The sequence below is a fragment of the Equus przewalskii genome, chromosome 7 (assembly GCF_037783145.1).
Source record: "Equus przewalskii isolate Varuska chromosome 7, EquPr2, whole genome shotgun sequence".
NCBI lineage: Eukaryota > Metazoa > Chordata > Mammalia > Perissodactyla > Equidae > Equus > Equus przewalskii.
Window position 1 is genome coordinate 63,907,931 of NC_091837.1, and position 20,375 is coordinate 63,928,305.

A 20,375-nucleotide genomic window follows, 5' to 3' on the forward strand; every position below is an offset into this window, starting at 1 on the left:
ATTCAGTTTCTCTACTTTCCAGTCCCAAGATCTTGCACTATATGAGTTCAATCAATGCATTTGTGACATTTACATCTCAAGTAGTTAGCTCATAAAATCTTGCCAGTTTTTGTGTCTGCCTTCCTTTCCCCAGTTCCTTTGATATGTTTGAAATGAAGAATAATTACTCTCATCTAAATGGAAGTAACAAGTTGACACATCCATCAAACATTTACTTGGTAGATGGCTTAGAGGATTGAAGGAACACCTCCACCTAAGAAGCCCATTCAAATTGCCTGAAACCTTTTTCACTCAACGTGGCTGGCTTGATTCTGTGTCCAGTCTCAGAGTACTCTGGGAACCACACTGCACTTGCTGAATCTTAGAAGCAGCATTGCTCTTGGCAATAACTTTGTTCAGTCAGTAGGTGGGGGCAATTAGGGTAGGGGTATTCTCTTTGCCCCTGAAATCTCATCAATGTTATTTGTTTTCCATAGTTTTCTACAAGCAAAACTGACCGGCCAAGAGGACAAGTGGTCTAGGTAAAAGTACTGGATTGATTATCAGGGAGATGAATAATTTCAAACCACAGCAAATTTTAATCTTCAGAAATTGTATCAAAAAACCGTATTTATTTTTTTTTTTAAAGTTCATGCAGGACCGGCCCAGTGGCATAGTGGTTAAGTTTGTGCACTCTGCTTCAGTGGCCCAGGGTTTGCAGGTTCGGATCCTGGGTGTGGACCTAACACCACTCATCAAGCGATGCTGTAGTGGCACCCACATAACATAGAGGAAGATAGACACAGATGTTAGCTCAGCAACAATCTTCCTCCAGCAAAACAAAAAGAGAAAGATTGACAACAGACATTAGCTCAGGGCTAATCTTCCTTACAAAAAAAAAAAAAAGTACATGCTACTAGCTGAAGTTATAATACAGGTAACTCTATTATTATTTTAGTAATGGTCAATCTGTATTTTAATTGTCTCTTTTTTGGTCAAATTTCAAATAATGACCTGTCTTTCTCATGAAAATAGAATAAAATAAGCCTTTGGAAACAAACAGAAAAGAACATGGTCTAATGAGGAATTCAAATGGGTGGTACTGGCTGTGGAGTTTGCACCCAATTCTGTACTCTAAATGGCACATTCTTAGTGATCAGATAATTTCAAAAATTGATTTAAAATTATGGAAAAAAGATAATTAGTTGTCAGCTGGAGATATTTCAGAGCTTTCCCTGCCAATTTTGAACTAGGTCCTGCACCCAACTTCCAAATACTTTGAAACAGTGCTTATATTTGAGAGTTTAATCTTTCCCAGAGAACATTATCAAGTCTCCAGGAAAGGAATGTCCCTTAGGAATACAGCACATGGTTTTAATTAAAGAGATCTGGACTGATCAGATGGTGTGCATTTACAATTAGGTTCGCCATCAGATAGCCATACATTTTAGAGACAAATTATTTAACTTCTCCATGTCAGTTTTCTCACCTATAAAATGGGAAAATAATGCCTGTGCCTTTTGCAGGAATTCTAAGGTGTCTAATGTATTTTTTCAATGGAGAGGCATTTGGAAAATGTAATCTTGTTTAGTAAGGCAGGGCTTATCATTCTTACGTCCTATACATCATAATCTGCTAGCCATTGTGGACCTGGGGTACTTTGAAATGTGGCACGCTACTTTTTTTTTTTTAGTTTCTATTTTCAAAATTGGCTCACAGCTTGGATATATTTGAGTAAAGCAGCTCTTCCTTATGGCCCCAATCATATGGCTCCTGAGCATATAGGGAAGAGTGTGAAAGAAAAGGGTGGGAAAACATAACATTAAAGATTCAAACTCCCTAGAGTTTTCTTGGCTTGAAGTATTCTCTCTAAAAAGAAAAAAAAAAAAAAATCAGGAAAGAAAAGAAAAAGATCAGTCTGTTCCCTTGGCTATTAAGGTATTTTCCATGATCAGATTTACCTCCCTCATTTTTTTTTACTTTCATTGTATGCCACTAAGAAATTAGATTAAACTTTATTAATCCCTCCTGGGCTCTGATTGTGTTTATATACACAGCTGGAAGCAGATATCTGCCCTTAAAGAGACGAGGTCCCCCAAATGCTTTCTTTGATTGACTGCCCTGTTTCAGATTCTGCTTTTCATTTATGTCACCTGTTAATGTATATGAACTCACAGAAATGATCATTGAGGAAATGTGCCCTGTTTGTGTGTAAGCAGCTCAGGGAAGCAAACCTAGCAAGTAGCATTTGGTTTCTCAGATAATGGTGCCATCTTCCTGGCACTGATGGAGACAATGAAATATTCATGAGTTTCTTAAAGGCTTTTGGAAAGCGTGTGTACTGGAATGGAACTTTAATGAGCCAATCTCTTCTGGTTTCATGCCAGGCAGGGGCTTTTAAATAATTAAGGTGTGACAAGCCAGAGTTTACACAGGAGGAGGTGGAAAGAAGCAGTCCTTCAGCATTGGAAATGTTTCCCTGCCATATTGAAATGAACACCCATCTGGTCCAAGTTCTCTTACATTCCTTCAAGTATTTTCTTTAAAAACCTCATGGCACCCAATGCATTGAATTGTTTTGATAAAAACCTAATGAAGGAATACTGAGCTACTTCAAAGATGTTTGGAAATCATTCAATTAGCCTGTATTGAATGTGAGCATCACTGTGTTAGACGTTGGGGAGAAAAACAGGACAACTGTACCTCAAGATTTCTGCCTTCTAGCACTCTTTGACTAATGGGAAAGCATTGGAAAAAATTACTCTGTGATCAATTGCTAAATTGTGTAGTGCTTTAAATGCTTAAGGGAGAGATATACTGAGCACTGTTGAGTCAAGGAAGTTTTCATGGATGATGGGAGACTTACTTTGGGCCTTGGAGAAGTTATTAGACTTGCATAAGCAGAGGAGAAAATATAAGTTCATCTTAAGAGGAATAAGAAAATGAGCAAAAGTAATAGAGAAGGGAATGCACAAAACATAGAGTGTGAATATTCTGTGATGCTGTATCATCAATAGACATATACAAAATAACTTCCCTATTTTTCACACACAAAAATATATAAATAAAATGAGTCTATGTCCTAAAGGAAACATTCAGTTATTTGGGTACAGTATTGGCTTATCATGATGTCCAGATTCTATGAAAGGTGAGTTACTCCCCGGGAGAGACTGATTCAGTCTTTGAGTAGAGTAGACAAACCGAGGAGTTTTTATGTGTGTGGATCATTCACATCAGATCATGAAAGCAGACATTTTCACAGCTTTACATTAAATATGCAAAATCTCATGGTTCTTTCATAAGAGAAAGTGTTCATGCTGCTTGCCTTGGTCACCCATACATTATCCTCAGAGTTGTCAGTCTGTGGCTTTCTCTGCAAGGCTGGGCTTTGCCTATATTTAATGGCTATATTTGCTTGTTTATATTTCTTCTTTCACTTAACTAAGCACCCACTCTGTACAGAATGCAAGGTTTTAAAAACCTACCCCCCTCCTTCCTTTTGGCTTACAATCTAGTTTAGAGAAATATATAGGTAAGAATATTTATAAAAAGTCACCCATAGTTTAACTGGTCAAAGATATCATAGTTAATATATTTTTTGTTTATTTTATTGAAATTACATTGGTTTATAACATTATATAAATTTCAGATGTACATCATCATATTTCAACTTCAGTATAGACTGCATTGTGTTCACCACCAAAAGTCTAGATTCCATCCGTCACCATATGTACGTGCCTCTTTACCCCTTTTGCCCTCCCTCAATCCCCTTCCCCTCTGGTAACCACCACTCTGTTCTCCTTATCTATGTGTTTGATTATCTTCCACATATGAGTAAAGTCATAAGGTATTTGTTTTTCTCATCTGACTTACTTCGCTTAGCATAATACCCTCAAGATCCATCCATGTTGCAAATGGCCAGATTTCATTGTCTTTTGTGGCAGAGTAGTATTCCATTGTGTATAAATACCACATCTTCTTTATCCATTCATCCTTTTCTGGTGGACACTTAGTTTGCTTCTAAGTCTTGATTATTGTGAATACTGCTGCAGTGAACATAGGGGTGCATGTATCTTTTTGAAGTAGTGTTTTCATGTTCTTTGGATAAATACCCAGAAGTAGAATTGCTGGATCATATGATACTTCTATTTTTAATATTTTGAGAAATCTCCATACTGTTTTCTATAGTGGCCACACCAGTTTTCACTCCCGCCAGCAGTGTATGAGAGTTCCCTTTCCTCCACATCCTCTCCAACACTTATTTTTTCTTGCCTTTTAAATGAGAGCCATTCGACAGATGTGAGGTGATATCTCATTGTAATTTTGATTATCGTACACCATACACAAAAATTAACACAAAATGGATTAAAGGCTTAAATGTAAGACCTGAAACCATAAAATTCCTGGAAGAAAACAGGCAGTATGCTCTTTGACATCAGTCTTAGAAGTATCTTTTCGAATATCATGTCTCCTTGGGTAAGGGAAACAAAAGAAAAAATAAATAAATGAGACTACACTAAACTAAAAAGGATTTGCATGGCAAGAGAAACCATCAACAAAATGAAATGATAACCCACCAACTGGGAGAAAATATTTGCAAATCTTATATCTGACAAGGGATAATGCATTAATATCCAAAATATATAAAGAACTCATATAACTCAACAACAAAAACATGAACAACTTTATCAAAAAATGGGCAGAGAATATGAACAGATATTTTTCCAGAGAAGATATACAGATGGCCAACAGGCACAGCTAATATTATGGTGAATTTTCATTTAGCTTTTTTATCCTCTATGGCATATATAAATTATTTATTTATTTAATACAATTGCAATCCTGTCAAATATATTTGGTATGCTAATTTTTCCCCTTTGTGCTATGTTAAAAAAAAATTTTCCCACGTCATTTTTAAAACATACTTAATCTCCATATAACATGCTATAATTTATTGAAATATTCCCTATTCTTGAATATTTACACTTTGTAATTTCATTGTTGCCGTTAATAGTTTGATAAACATCACTCAACATCGATCTATAACGCAGTGCTTATTTTCTCAGGGCAAATTCCCAGATGTGAAATGTCTGGATCAAAATGTATCAACATTTTTAATGATTTTAGCACATATTGCCAAACTATTCTCCTAAAAATACCAATTTATCATCTATTCAATGTATGAGAAGGCCCATCTATTTCGTAAAAGATTCCTTGTCAACTTGGATGTTATCTTTTAAAAAGATCTTTACCAATTTGAGAAGTGAAAATAATGTCATTGTTTTTACTTGCATTATTTATAAAATTGAACATTTTCTCTTTTATTTAACAGATATTTGTGTGTGTGTGTGTATATGTGAGAGAGAGAGTTGTTTCATGAGGACCTTTACCCACTTTCTATTTCTGTGAATAGACTTTAGTAACTATTAACAACAATTTTTACTTTTAAGGTCCCCATAAAACTTCTGATAATGATAGATTTCATCTGGAGATTACTGAAGAATTTTAGTCAGGACTTATTTAACGCCAAATGCGTACATTGTAGGAAAAAATTGGAATCTCATTACTTCTCTTTCCCACATTTTAAAATAGGTTCAAATTACGAGACAGGAGCTTTAGAGGCTGGTCATCTTCTTCTAATAACTGGTTTGATTTTCAAACTCAAAATCTATTTGTTGGTCTACATCTCTTTATAACACACAACCTTCTACTTCGTAGGAGCTATTGAAATTCAGACATAAACTTCCAGAAGAAAATGCCTAGTTTTTATTTTATTTTTTTTAATGACAAAAAATGGTTCATTTTATTATATTATAAAGAGAGAATTGTTCTCTAAATGCAGGGAACTATTTAATAAACATGATTCCAACTTGGGAGTCTTTAGCTTGCTCATTCATCCCCCTGGCTCCCACAAGCCTGAGGAAAGGGCATCATTCCCCACGGCTGTAATGTCGCCTCTCCATTACATTCTTCCACTTCACCTACAGTTCTCCATGAAGCAGAGTCCATTTTTTTTGTTAATCTTTCAGTGCAAAAATCTTATTTTCATCTGTTTTTCCTATGTCATTCACAGCTTTAAAAAATCCATCTTCCCTCAAGCAGGAGAAAAGCGGCCCTGCCTTTACAATGCCTATCACATTTTTTAAAAACAACACCTAATTTGTAGAGCTGGGAAGAGGGAATCTTACTATTCTAGAAAGGGCTGGATCGTTTGTTATAATGCAGCAAAGAAAAAAATGTGTTTTTGTTAAAAGAGTTTATATCTAGACTCATAAATAAGATCCCTGATGGACCCGACCTAACGGCATTATTATTCTCTAAACGCCTCATTAAAAGAAAGCTACCACTTGTCAGTGAAATAATGTCCAAGGCCCTGGAGAGCAAGGCTATCTGGCATACAACTCTAAATGAGTTCCTTCTGTCTTGGGGAAACAAAAATCAGCCTTGGTTTTAGCTAGTGTGGAGGGAGCTACAGTTTGGGAGTTATGGATAGAAAGATCCCACACTTGTCACTGCTTCAAAATGTCTACTGTTATTGAGAATGTCAGAGCAAATACACAGATGAAAATGTAATCACATTCATGAAGAAACACACAAGTACACATAAAAAAAACTGTACACTCACTGTGACCAAATTAACTCTAGAGGAGAATTCACTCTAAGGTGGATCAATCTTGGAATCCACATAAGGAAGTATACATTAGTGATACTTACTTTGCTCATTAGTTACTCAAGTAACTGTTTATTTATTTATTTTTTGAGGAAGATTAGCCCTGAGTTAACATCTGCCACCAATCCTCCTCTTTTGGCTGAGGAAGACTGGCCCTGAGCTAGCATCCGTTCCCATCTTCCTCTACTTCATATGTGGGATGCCTGCCACAGCATAGCCTGATGAGTGGTGCCATGTCCGTACCCGAGATCCGAACCAGCGAACCCCCGGCCGCAGGAGCCGACCATGTGTACTTAACCACTGCACCACCAGGCCGGCCCCTCAAGTAACTGTTTATAAGCCAGTTTTGTCAACAAAGCAGGTCCGAGACCAGAAATTTGTGGACTGCCTTCTAATGAGGTCCTGTATCTAATGTAAGGAGTTGAGGAGAGCTGGTCCTGCAATTGTAGTCAGTAGTTCCTGATCCTTGGCAATAAACACTTAGCTCTTGTGCCCTTCTAAGCTTAAAATGAGGCTGCCCTTAACGGTGAGATTGCTTTTCTCTATTTCCTTGCCCTTACTCTATTCTTTGCCTGCCCCTTTTTCATTCCTGACTTTCACCCAAATCCTCCTTTCTGTACGCAGGGTTGACCTTTGCTTGATTTGTACTTGTATACCCTAATCTCGCTCTTGATCAACTTGATCAGTCCTCTATTTCCTATTCACAAACTGGAAATCTGGCTGCTCACATCCAATATTAGATGTATTAGCCAAACTTCTAAGCTTTCCCTTCGAAATGTCTCTGGAACCTGATTATTTCACAGCACCCCCACTGTTGCCACTCTGGTCTAAGCCACCATCACTGCTTTCCTGCTTTGTTTGAGATTATCTCTGCAATGGTCATTCTGTTTCCACTCTTGCTTCATCTGACAATCGGAAAGATCCTTATCTTCCTGACCTCATTTTCTATTAACCCCCATCATTCTACTCCAGTCATAGTGGCCTCCTTAGTGTTCCTCAAACTTGCCAACACAACTCCTGTATTAGGGTTTTTATAATCTCTCTTCCCTCTACCTGGAAGGTTCTTCCTCAGAAAAACCTCATGGTCATTTTTTCGCATTCCTTAGGTATATTACCAGAGATTCTTTCTCTGACCTTCTTGTATAAAACAGTGCCCTATGTATCTCCATCGCCCTTCTCTGCATCACCTTTTATCATAATACTTCTCATCTTCAAAGAGAGCATATATTTATTGTTTCCCTCTTCTTCTAGAATGCAATCTCCATGAGGGAAAGGATTTTTATCTTTTTTCAATTTGTGCTACTTAATCTCCCAGTGTTTAAAACAGTACCTGGCACAGAGTGACCCCATAATAAGAAAGTGGTGAATAAAGGAACGCATAAACGAATAAGTGAACGTATAGTCTTTCTACCTCTGTCTTACTTCATTGTATTGGAAGTAATACCTCTAGGTGTCTCAACACTTAAATATTAAAAGGAAATTTCAATCTCATTCTCAGTTGTTCAGGAAGGAAAATAAAAATACAAGGCAATATGCTGGCTACCAAGTTGCCAGATGCCTAATAGGTAAAAGGAATATTTCTGGCATGATATATTTATTTACTCATATCCCATCTCATCCCCCTCATTGAGGCAACTTAGAAAAGATAAGAGAATGAAGTTAGTAGTAAAGAAAATGAGACAAATGGGAAACAAGATCAGGAAAGGAAGAAATGAACCTGCAGGTGAGGTTGCGCGTCTAGCTTTAATTGTCCTCGTTTAAAAGGAACGAGGGAATACAGATCAACATGAGATTCACAGTGTCCGTGAAGACAAACAAGCTGATGCAAGAAGTAGAGCTATTCTTGATGCTGAGATGTGAGTGACACATCCTGTGTTGATCGATTTCCTTGAAAATGTCCCTTTGCTATATCTACTAACACGAAGACTAGAATAAAGGGAGAAGATGCCAGGAGGATGCTCTGACCTCAGGCAAAATAACTGGGAATACCAGGTGTGTGATTTGCTGGTATTTCATACTTATCAAAGCCTTTTACGTTGTAAGTTCTTTCTAGTTTCCTGTTTTCCCTGCCAACGAGGATGCTCCATGATGACTATTAAGCTAACTATTTTATCCCCATTTCCTGGTACAGTATGGCATTAATAAATATTTGAGGACAAAGGAATGAATGAGTGAATAATTGAAGGTTAAAGTAAGAAGATAAAGACATTTTAGTGCCTGTGCTGAGACATGGTGCTTGTTGGAGCTGGAGAGAGTGACCCAGGACAGGTAAGGTCCAGGTTTGGGTTAATGGTGGGTATATCTACAACTTGCAAAGACAGTAGGACTATATTGAATAAACTTCAAACAATCAAATGGCTCTCTGCTCTGTAATGCAAGTCTGGCCAGCTCAAGAGAAGCTCTGGTTTTAAAAGTCAGTATATTGATGTGGCAGATCTTAATGAAGAAGTTCATGTTTATAGGCATTGTTTTTAAATTCTGGAATTCCTGGACATATGAATGTGTTCCAATTGCTGGGTGTCACCTACTCCCAGGAATAGTGCCCTTGGCTTAGGATGGGCCTGAAACCTGACTTTTGTCCTCTGCCTAGCTTGAATTTTGACCACTTTCATTTATTATGAGAACCTGCTTTTTAGCAAGCATTTTCTGGATATTTGGAACAAAGTGAAAAATAGATCCACATTCTGCCCTCACAAAGCTCAAGTTCATAGAGTAGTAAACAAAATCGAAAATTTGAAACTTTCCTGCACCTTATGGGATGATTTCTTGGGAAACTCATTGGCCTTCTAGCCAGTTGCCACTCTACCAGGCTGACTATTCAGTTTCCACTTCACGCTGCTAACTCAACCCAGAGCCTTACTTGCCTCGGGGTCAGCCTGTCATGTCAGGCTTCCCAGTACTCACCCTGAGAACCAGCCCTCTGGGCAAGCGTATTACTAGTCTGAGGATCATTTCAGGTCTTCCAACGATTGTCCGACTCCAGATCATTCCCCGACCCCCAAGCCTGCTCTCTTTTATTGCTGCAGTAGACAGTATGATTTATTGTTCTTGAAAGACAGGATGAATTCAGCAGAACTCAGCTCTGATACTCATCAGGAATATGACCTTGCAAAATTATTTAACCTCTCTGATCCACAGTCTGTAAATAGGAATAATAGACCTTCCTCTAAAGGTTTCTGTGAAAAAGAAGATGAGTTGTTATTCTATCACAATGCCTGGCATAACCGCTCCTGTTTTCTTTCTCAGTTCCTGCGAATATAAATATGGCCAGTGAACTATGCCTGAAGGAAGGAAGTAGAAACGTAGGAAAACTGAAAGAAAGTTCACTGAATTTGCAAATTAAGATGATTCTACTGGAGATTACCCTTAAGTAAGTTATCGAAAGCTGTAAATTATTAGTAATATTTGGGATAAAGTGACTTATCCCTTGGGAAATGTAGACAATAATGTAATTCTCCAAATCACTCTTGCTTATTATCTTGTATTCATTTCACACTTCAAGATACAGTGACCTAAATGCTATGTAGGAATAAATTTACATAACTAGGAACCACTGTGACTATTAATTGTTTGGAATTTAAATTTATCAAGATGCTTATTAACCTATCTCTGTATAACACTCATATAAAATATTTAGCAATTAAATATAAAGTTAAAGAAAACAGCCTTTTCCAGAAAGGAGAAAAAGATAATTTCTCTCATTTTTCTCTGAATAATGCCAGTTTCTGTGTGTGTTTTTTTGAATAGCAGTGAAGTTTGGGGTGCCATTGTCCTCTTTAACCATTGATTTGCATTTGAAATTCTCCAACTAGTGTAGTGTAAAGTGGCAATTTAGTTACATTTTTATTCAATCAATCCCCTACACTTGCTCACACTTGCTGTTCCTGAGGCTATGAGTCTTTATTAAGGTTATAAAATGCTTTGCCCTTCATAAAAGGCACAGTGACTTCCCTTGAGGTCCAAAGCATTAATGATGAGGTGAAATGCAAAATCATTATCGGAGGGCAGCATCTTTTCTACCAAGAAGTTATTCAAATCACCTGATTGAAAGGCAAACCTATCCAAAAGCTAATAAAAAATTCTCCCTGGCAGTTGAAATATTGGGCGAATTACTTTTCAATCTATGATGGGATGTTAACTGGGTGACAGCCAAATGATGCTACCAGTTCACTGGATTCTATCTCTGTAAGGTGGGTAATTGATGGTCTTCGGGTCCAGAGGCCAAAAGTTGTCTGTGAGTTTGCAATGAGAAACTTCACTGTGGAAATGGGCCAGTGGTGAGTGTTTATTACTTGCCATTGTTTCGGCACCAATGGCTTTAAGAGAAAAGATGTGCTTCATTCAGGGTTAGCATCACATTTGCATTCAAGTGTTCATGATAACTTGTAAGTGCATGGGTAGAATATTGAGTGTTGGCAACATGAGAAAATGTCACTTATGTGAAAATCAGCTCATAAAGACAGTCTCCCCTCTTCCCTTCTAAGACAAAACTGTGCACTCATGTACGTAATACCCACAGGTGATGGTGGTGAGAAATAAGCGTCTCTAGCAAAACCAATCTGTTTATTTCATCCTAGATTTGAACACTGTATTAAAAAGAGGCTCAAGTATTTGAGAGCTTGGAAAGTCCATCTTGATAGATCTTTACCCTACCTTCATATATATAAACTTACTCATTTTTTGCATCATGGAAGAAAACAGTTCTTTATGAATACATCAAAAGCAAAATTCCTTATTAACAATTAACATATTTATAATGAGGTAGGTCTTCTTGGTCTTCTGTTGAATAACACAATGATTTGATATATTATCAGAAGGCAAAGAATGTCCTACTTAAAATGGATCTAAAAAAATCATCTGGTTCATGGATTCCTACCTAGTTCATCAGTCCACAGAGGACCACCAATCTATAACAGTGGAAATGAAGGTTGATAACAACTTTCAATATTTCATAAAACTTGCTGGAGATCATACATTTCCCGGTTGGTGTAAGGATCAACTTTATTTGCTTTTGGCTGGTTTGATACCGACTCAAGGCACAAGTAATACTGTTATTTGTGTTCTCTGTGTTATTCAGAAGCTCTGGTTGGCAGTAAACTAACTTATGGGAAGTATATAGAGTCTGAGTTTTCTCTTCAGGTTGGAGAACTAAACTTAACCCTTAATGACAATGTAGTTCTCAATACGGTCGAGTATTTTCTCTTACAAACTAGGCATTCAAGCACAAGAAGCAGCACTAGTGCTCACTTTTTCAGTACCAACACTAAAATTGGAATGATACAGAGACTATTAGCCTCACCCCTGAGTAGGAATGACGTGCAAATTCATGGAGCCTTCCATACTTTTAAAAGGAAAGGCTATTCCAACACAGAGACTATTTTTGTCCTAGAATTTGCCATCTTATAAGGTAAAATTTTCCATTTGGCCAATCGACAGGATTTTCTTGTAAGTCATTTGGACATAGGTCACTTGTAGGAAATTTAAACTCTAATAATGATGAGAGCTACACTGAATAATAATAGTGCTGAAATTAACTTGTCTATCTTCATTTGGTTTTGATTTTTAAATGTTTCTAAAAAGACACTGTTTGGGGGAATGGAGCAGAGGGGTGGGCAATTTCTTTTCTAAGTACAAAATAAATGAACATGCATAGGATGCCCAAAACCAAAACCAAAAACAAAAACCAAGAGTGGACTGAGAAACAAGAGAAATGGCTTTTGGTAGTGACTCAGTTAATATCTATGGCGATTTTAAAAAATCGTTTTATTTACCTAAGTTTTTCATTTCTAATCATACCAGATAATTTCTAAGGGCTCTTTTAGATCTGAACTTCAGAGGTGAAGCTACATTTTTGGTTGCTGAGTGTGCTCATTAGTCACAAGAAAGACATTTAGGATATTGGGACCCTAGAGTTATTTACGCTGGGATTTTAAGCATATTGAATGCAGAAGATCTTCCTAGATACCCCGCAATCTTATCCCCTCACTTTTGTGGGAGTAGTTTTAAGGGCACGAGTGAAGAAATTTCTAATAAGGAGAATATTAAATTTACTTTAGACCTAGTTAGGCTATGGTACACTGTAAGGACTCAAGAATAGTGCTAACCTAAGACTGAGAAGCATTTGAATAATGCCTTCTAGATACTCCCTGCAAGAAGAATTTGAACACTGATTACTCAGGGCAAAGAGAAGAGAGGAACTGAAGAAGTAGTAGCATTTAAGTCCATGTCTCTCAATATTTCCTACATAATCATAGAGCAAAACAAGAACAATAAACAAACTACACATGAATGACACATTGCACATTCCTTAAGATAGAGTATGGCAATTTAAAAATAACTGTAACCAAAATAAAAAGTAAGAAAAACCACCAATTCCCAGCAAATGATCTCTTGTGTTCCCACCATCTCATAAGATTTTGAGATCAAGCAAGAGCAGACTGAAAAATGTGCAAGGAAGAAACAAGAAGGGAGCTAGTGACTGGAGTCAGGTTAAAACAAAAACACAACCAGAACAATTATATCCATTCAGAAAATACTAACAGTGTGTCTTGGTTGTTCAGAGCATGCCTGATGAGAAGGAATTTACAAGTACTTGCCACGTGAAATGATGCCCCTCAAAGCTTCTGGGGAAGAAAAAGGGCAAAAACGATGGAGAAACACTTTTGGCAATTAACTGATAAGAGGAAAAGCAAAGGGGAAAGACATTTGTTCCTCCTCAACCAAACACATATAAAAAAGACGAAAATTCACTGAAGATCCTAGACTTTCGAAGCACTGACAGAGGAATATGCCATTATAACTATTAATCTTGTAAATCACCTCAAATCCACAGAATTAGCTAAAGAAAGTTGAGTAAATCTAGTCAAAATTGCCCTAACATATCAGAAAATGTGATTTAGCACATCTTAATTGACAAAAAGTGTTTTCCCTGTAGAAACATAAAGCAGAAGGAAATTATAAGATTAGACTCCAAACAGAATTAAGTATCCTCAATGTGCATTTGAGGATAGGAAAAACCATTTTGAAACAGAACAGAAACGGACCAAAACTCAACAAATACATATCAGGAAGCAGTAAAAAGAGTTGATTGTGCTCAGGAAAGAAATAGGAGAAAATACAAAATTATTTCTCAAAGGAAGACTGTTAAAGAAAGGCAGGAAAATTACTAATAAAATGAAAATAAGATAAGAAAAGAAGTAAAAAGGGCCAAAGATGAAGTGGTAGAAACAGAAGGCAGACACAATGGTAATAATAAACGTATAATCAGAGACCCTGAAGAAGAAAACTAAACAATACAATAGAATTAATATTTAAAAATAGAATCAAGGTCTTTTGTTGTTCTATATAAATTTTAGGATTCTTTGTTCTATTTCTGTGAAAACTGTTGTTGGAATTTTGATCAGGATTACATTGAATCTGTAAATTGCTTTAGGAAGTATGGACATTTTTAATATGTTAATTCTTCCAATCCAAGAGCACAGGATATCTTTCCATTTCTTTGTGTCTTCTTCAATTTCTTTCAACAACGTTTTACACTTTCCAGTGTACAGATCTTTAACCTCTTTGGTTAGGTTTGTTCCTAGGTATTTCTTTTTGTTGCAATTTTAAATGAGATTGCATTCTTTTTCTTTTTCTTTTTTTTTTTGAGGAAGATTAGCCCTGAGCTAACATCTGCCACCAATTCTCCTCTTTTTGCTGAGGAAGACTGGCCCTGAGCTAACATCATGCCCATCTTCCTCTACTTTATATGTGGGACACCTGCCACAGCATGGCTTGACAAGTGGTACGTAGGTCCGCACCCCGTATCCGAACTGTGAACCCCAGGCTGTCGAAGCAGTATGTGCAAACATAACTGCTGCGCCATTGGGTCAGCCTGGGATTGCATTCTTAATTTCTCTTCCTGCTATTTTGTTGTTAGTGTATAGAAACAATTGAATTCTGTATGTTGATTTTGTATCCTGCAACTTTACGTATTCGTTCATTATTTCTAAAGTTTTTTGGTGGATTCTTTAAGGTCTTCTGAATATAAAATTATGTCATCTGCAAATAGTGACAGTTTTATTTCTTTCTTTCCATTTGAATCCTTTTTATTTCTTTTCCCTGCCTGATTGCTCTGGCCAGGATTGCCTCTACTATGTTAAATGAGAGTGGTGAAAGTGGGCATCTTTAATTCCTATTCTTAGAGGGATAGCTTCAGTTTTTCTCCATTGAGAATGATATTAACTATGGGTTTGTCATACATGGCCTTTATTGTGTTAAGGTATTTTCCTTCTGTATCCATTTTATTCAGTGTTCTTATCATAAATGGATGCTGAATCTTGTCAAATGATTTCTCTGCATCTATGAAAATGATCATGTGATTTTTATTCTTCATTTTGATAATGTGGTGTATCACATTGATTGATTTGTGGATGTTGAACCATCCCTGCATCCCTGGAATAAATCCCACTTGATCATGGTATATTATCTTTTTAATGTATTGTTGTATTCGGTTTGCTAGTATTTTGTTGGGGATTTTTGCATCAATGTTCGTAAGGGACATTGGCCTGTAAGTTTTCTCTTGTTTGTATTGTCATTATCTGGTTTTGGTATCAGGGTAATGTTGGCTTCATAGAATGAGTTTGGAAGCTTCCCCTCCTCTTCAATTTTTTGGAAGAGTTTGAGAAGGATAGGTATTAAGAACAAAGAATCCTAAAATATATATGCAATAGCAAAAGACCCCAAATAGCCCAAGGAATCCTGAGAAAAAAGAACACAGCTGGAGATACCACACTCCATGATTTCAAAGTATATTACAAAACTATAGTAACTGAAACAGCATGGTACTGGCACAAAAACAGACACATGGATCAATGGGATAGAATCAAGAGCCCAGAAATAAACCCACACATCTATATACAGCTAGTTTTTGACAAAGGAGCCAAGAAAATACAATGGAGAAAGGAAAGTCTCTTCAATAAATGGTGTTGGGAAAACTGGACAGCCACATGCAAAAGAAGGAAAGTAGAACATTATCTTTCACCATACAAAAAAATTAACTCAAAATGGATGAAAGACTTGAATGGAAGAGCTGAAACCATAAAAATTCAAGAGGAAAACATAGGCAGTATACTCTTTGATATCGGTCTTAGCAGCATATTTTCAAGTACCGTGTCTGAATGGGCAAGGGAAACAACAGAAAAAATAAACAAATGGGACTACATCAAACTAAAAACCTTCTTCACAGCAAAGGAAATCATCAACAGAGTAAAAAGACAACCTAACAATTGTGAAAAGGTATTTGTAAACCATATATCTGATAAGGGTTAACATCCAAAATATATAAAGAACTCATACATCTCAACAATAAAAAAAAAGTAACAACCCGATTAAAAAATGGGCAAAAGATCTGAACACACAGTCTTCCAAAGAAGATATATAGATGGCCAACAGGCACATGAAAAGATGTTCAACATCATTAACAGTCAGGAAACGCAAATCAAAACTACAATGTGATATCACCACACTCTCGTCAGAATGGCTATAATTAACAATACAGGAAACAATAAATGTTGGAGAGGATGTGGAGAAAAGGGAATTCTGATACACTGCTTGTGGGAGTGCAAACTGGTGCAGCCACTATGGAAAACAGTATAGAGATTCTTCAAAAAGTTAAGAATAGAACTACCGTAGAATCCAGCTATTCCACTGCTGGGAATTTATCCAAAGAATATAAAAACATGAATGCATAAAGATACACGCACCCCTATGTTCATTGCAGAATTATTCACAATAGCCAAGACTTGGAAGCAATCTAGATCCTCATCAAGGGATGAATGGATATGGAAGATATGGAATATATATGCAGTGGAATACTACTCAACCATAAAAAATGATGAAATCCGGCCATTCATGACAACATGGATGGACCTTGAGGGTATTATGCTAAGTGAAATAAGTCAGAGGGAGAAATCAAATACCGTATGATCTCACTCATAAATGGAATATAAAAACAACAACAAACAATCACATAGATGCAGAGATTGGATTGGTGGTTACCAGAGGTAAAGTGGGGAGGGAGGAGGGCAAAAGGGGTCATTAGGCACATGTGTGTGGTGATGGATTGCAATTAGCATCTAGGTTGTGAACATGATGTAATCTACACAGAAATCTAAATAAAATGATGTACACCTGAAATTTACATAATGTTATAAACCAATGTTACTGCAATAAAATATAAAAAATTAAAAATTTAAAAATTTAAATGGATTAGAGAAATAAACCAAAAAATTGAATCAGACAAAACTGTCCTGAAATAAAGAGTACCTGAGTCTGCATATTGGAAAGACCCACTAGGAAGCTGGGAAAATTAACTCAGAATGACTGTGCCTAGTAAAATTATTAGACTTGAAAAAACTCTCAAGCCTTCCAGGTAAAATATCAAATAATTTACGAGGATATTAGCCTTGTTAAAAACTGTATACAAGGAAAAACAACAATGGAGTAGCTTTAGAAAAATAAATCTCAATGAATGAATGTATAAACATAGATTTTTATGTCTAGCTAAGGTGTTTGTCAAACATCAAGACTTAAAAAAAAACAAAAATCTTTTAAACGTATACAACTTATAACTTTATCTACCCATGAGACCCCTGTGAAAAATTCACTATATTAGCTTCACTCAATCCATAGATGAATGGGAAGACTTCAGCAAAGGGACTGATGATGGATATTTTAATGTATACAGATATAGGTCTCAGAAAAGACAGAGGCATGAATGAGAATGGAAGGTGAATGCACTGATGTTAAATTTTATATCAAAGAAGAAACAAAGCAACTAAATACCGCATGGAGAAGAGAGAGGGAAAGTAGAAAGTAGAATAAGCTCATTGATTGTTATAAAGGCAAAAGGGAGAATTTAAAGAATACCATTGAAAAGTAACAAACCAGAAAGTAAAATTGTAAGACTAGACCTCAGTCTGAATTTTGACTCAAAACTGTTTTCCAAAGAAAACATAAGGCAAAAGGCATCAGAGAAGATATATTCATAAATTCAAAGGTAACCCTTAGAATGAAAATATAATCCTTCTTAATTATCATTTAAATTAAAGAACAAATGCACATATTGTAAAGATATAAGCATAGCAAATATAACCTAATATACATATTACAAAACTATTGTGACAGAATTGAGACATAGCAATCATCTCAATGCGAATGAATATAATCTACTTGTTAAAAGGATGTGGTTTTTCACTTTGGTTTACAAAACAATACCCAGCCGTATGCTGTATACAAGGGACTCAATTAAAAAAAAAAAATGATTCAGAAAAGCAAACAAACAAAATACACAAAGGTGTACTGGGCCCACAGAAACCGTAAGAAAGGAGGGATGTGAACTTGATACCAGATAAAGCGGTATTCAAGCCAAAAAGCAGTAAAATTGATGAGAGATACTTTTTAATGCTAAATGCTATGATTCAAAGTGATGATATGAAATTCATGAATATATATGAACAAAATAATACAGCAGTCACCTTTGTGAAGTAAAACTGTAGAATGCAGATAGAAACACCAGAATAATAGAAGATTGTAATACACCAATCTCAGATAAAAAGAAATGAAGTGGACAAACCAAAAGTAATTAAGGAGCTAGAAGACCTAACATAATAAAATAGATCTTAACATCATATACCAAGTTGTAGACGCTGATAATAGAAAATATACTTCCTTTTTGGATGCTTATGGAATATTTACAAAGTTTTTCATATAGTAGTTCATGAGGAAAACATCAAGAAGTCCTATAATGCAGAAATAATATAAACAATACTCTCTGATTGCAATACAGTATAAGTAGAAATTGTTAACAAATCAAAAGATTAAAAGGCCTTTACACTAGGAAATGTTTTAAAAACCTTCTGCTGGACAACTCTTAGTTGGAACAGGGAAATACAGACTGAAACTACAGAATGCAGTCAAATAACAGTACGTGAGAACCTGTGGGATACACTTCGTGGTCAGGAGAAAATTCATAACACAAACATTTTCACCAGTAAAAATGAAAGACTGAAAAGAAATTAAATACTCAGCTCCAGAAACTAGAGAAAAGACAAACAAAAGAAAGCTCAAGAAGAAAATAATAAAAGCAGAATTTAATAAGGTAGATTATAGAAAATCAATACATTTTGACGTGCATGCATGTGTGTGTGTGTGGGTATTTGTGCAAGTGTGTGAATGGATGGATGCTTGTGAGGGGTGGTTCAATGAGAATGGAGCAATAAGTCCTCTTTCAGACTTGAAGAATTCTACGGAAAACACAGACATCACCAGGATAGAAAAAATTTATGTCTATATGTATATTCACACACTTATGTGTGTACATATGATTTTTTTCCTGCAATTCACTGTTTTACAGCTTGGAATTGGTAACATATGTGACTTTCATTACATGAACTGTGATTGCTTATATTGCAATGGCAAATATGGACTAACACTGTACAAAACCCAAGCTGAGTCGTCATGTTCATCTCTGTAAAGTGATGATGTGATTAAGGGAATCTGTAATGTGTCATCTCCAGGCTAGCCACAGTGCTGGTGGCAATGGGAGAAGAATGGACATTCTTGAGCAAATGAGAGATATAGTCAATGGGGGATTTCTTATGTTCGGGTTTTAGAATTATATTCTTATAAATTCTTAACGCCTACTATTACTAAAATTCCTTCAGGGAAAAGAACCCTTCAATATAGTGAGTCTGAAACACTTTATCTTACACCCCCTTTTCCATGAAGCATGCTTATGAAATGCTTTATTATCAAAAACAATTGCATCTTAGCAGAACAAACATTTTGACAGCATGAGCTGAAAAAATATGACATTATCTTGTAGAATATTTCTACAACATGAGGCTGAGAAAAGTTGCTCTGAGGGTTGAGATTTTCTCTCTCTCACCAGAGCCCTACATATTCTGCGCTTTCAGACTATCTATTGACTAAATATACCAAAGAGTGAACAATTGTTCATTTGTAACAATTTCTATGTAGATACAGTTTTCTCATCTTTAGGTACATTACAGTTTGTCGATTCCTTTTGTTGTTTATATCTCCATAAAATTTCAACCCTCACAGACAAAGGAATATGCTAATTCTACAGGACTGGGCTTAAATTGTTTTTTCCTAGTCAGAAAAATAGTTTAAGTATTTCATAAACTTTTCTCATTTAAAAGAAATTTATCCTATGTCTTTGATGCTTCCCATAAATTGTAGCTATGCATCATCCTAATATATTCTATTACTATTTGGTTCCTCAGAAGATTTAAAGGATGCCAATTTCCTGTACAATTTATCAGAAAATATTCAGCAACACTATTTAGAACAAACTTATAAAAATACAACTTACAAAAGATTTATCACATTGCTTGCATTTTAGCATGTTTCCAGAACCAGTAACCTAGTTCCTTCTTGCCTGCTTTTGATAAAAGTAAGTTTAATATTAAATATTAACTCTTCTCTCCGTAAAAAGACATAGATATTATTTATTTAGGATGCATTTGTTGTAAAATTATTGAGATTTCCATGCTCTACTGCAATGCCTATATAAGGATAATTCTTCCCTATTTGATTTGATTGTCTTTGCTCATAACTTTTTTTTAGTAGCTTTGTCACCTAACCTTGCCAAAAAGAAAAATTAGGGACACTCCTACTATGTACATTTCCTATTGGTTCTGAGCTCTGATGAATACACCTGCTA

The 20,375-nt window shown here is 35.9% G+C and overlaps 1 non-coding gene across 1 annotated transcript; it reads left to right on the plus strand.

Moving 5' to 3' along the window:
• Window positions 1-11,888: 11,888 nt before the first annotated feature.
• LOC139084971 (U6 spliceosomal RNA) lies at window positions 11,889-11,995 on the plus strand. Its single transcript, XR_011542909.1, has one exon. It is a non-coding gene; the product is annotated as a U6 spliceosomal RNA (small nuclear RNA).
• The last annotated feature ends 8,380 nt before the right edge of the window (window positions 11,996-20,375 follow it).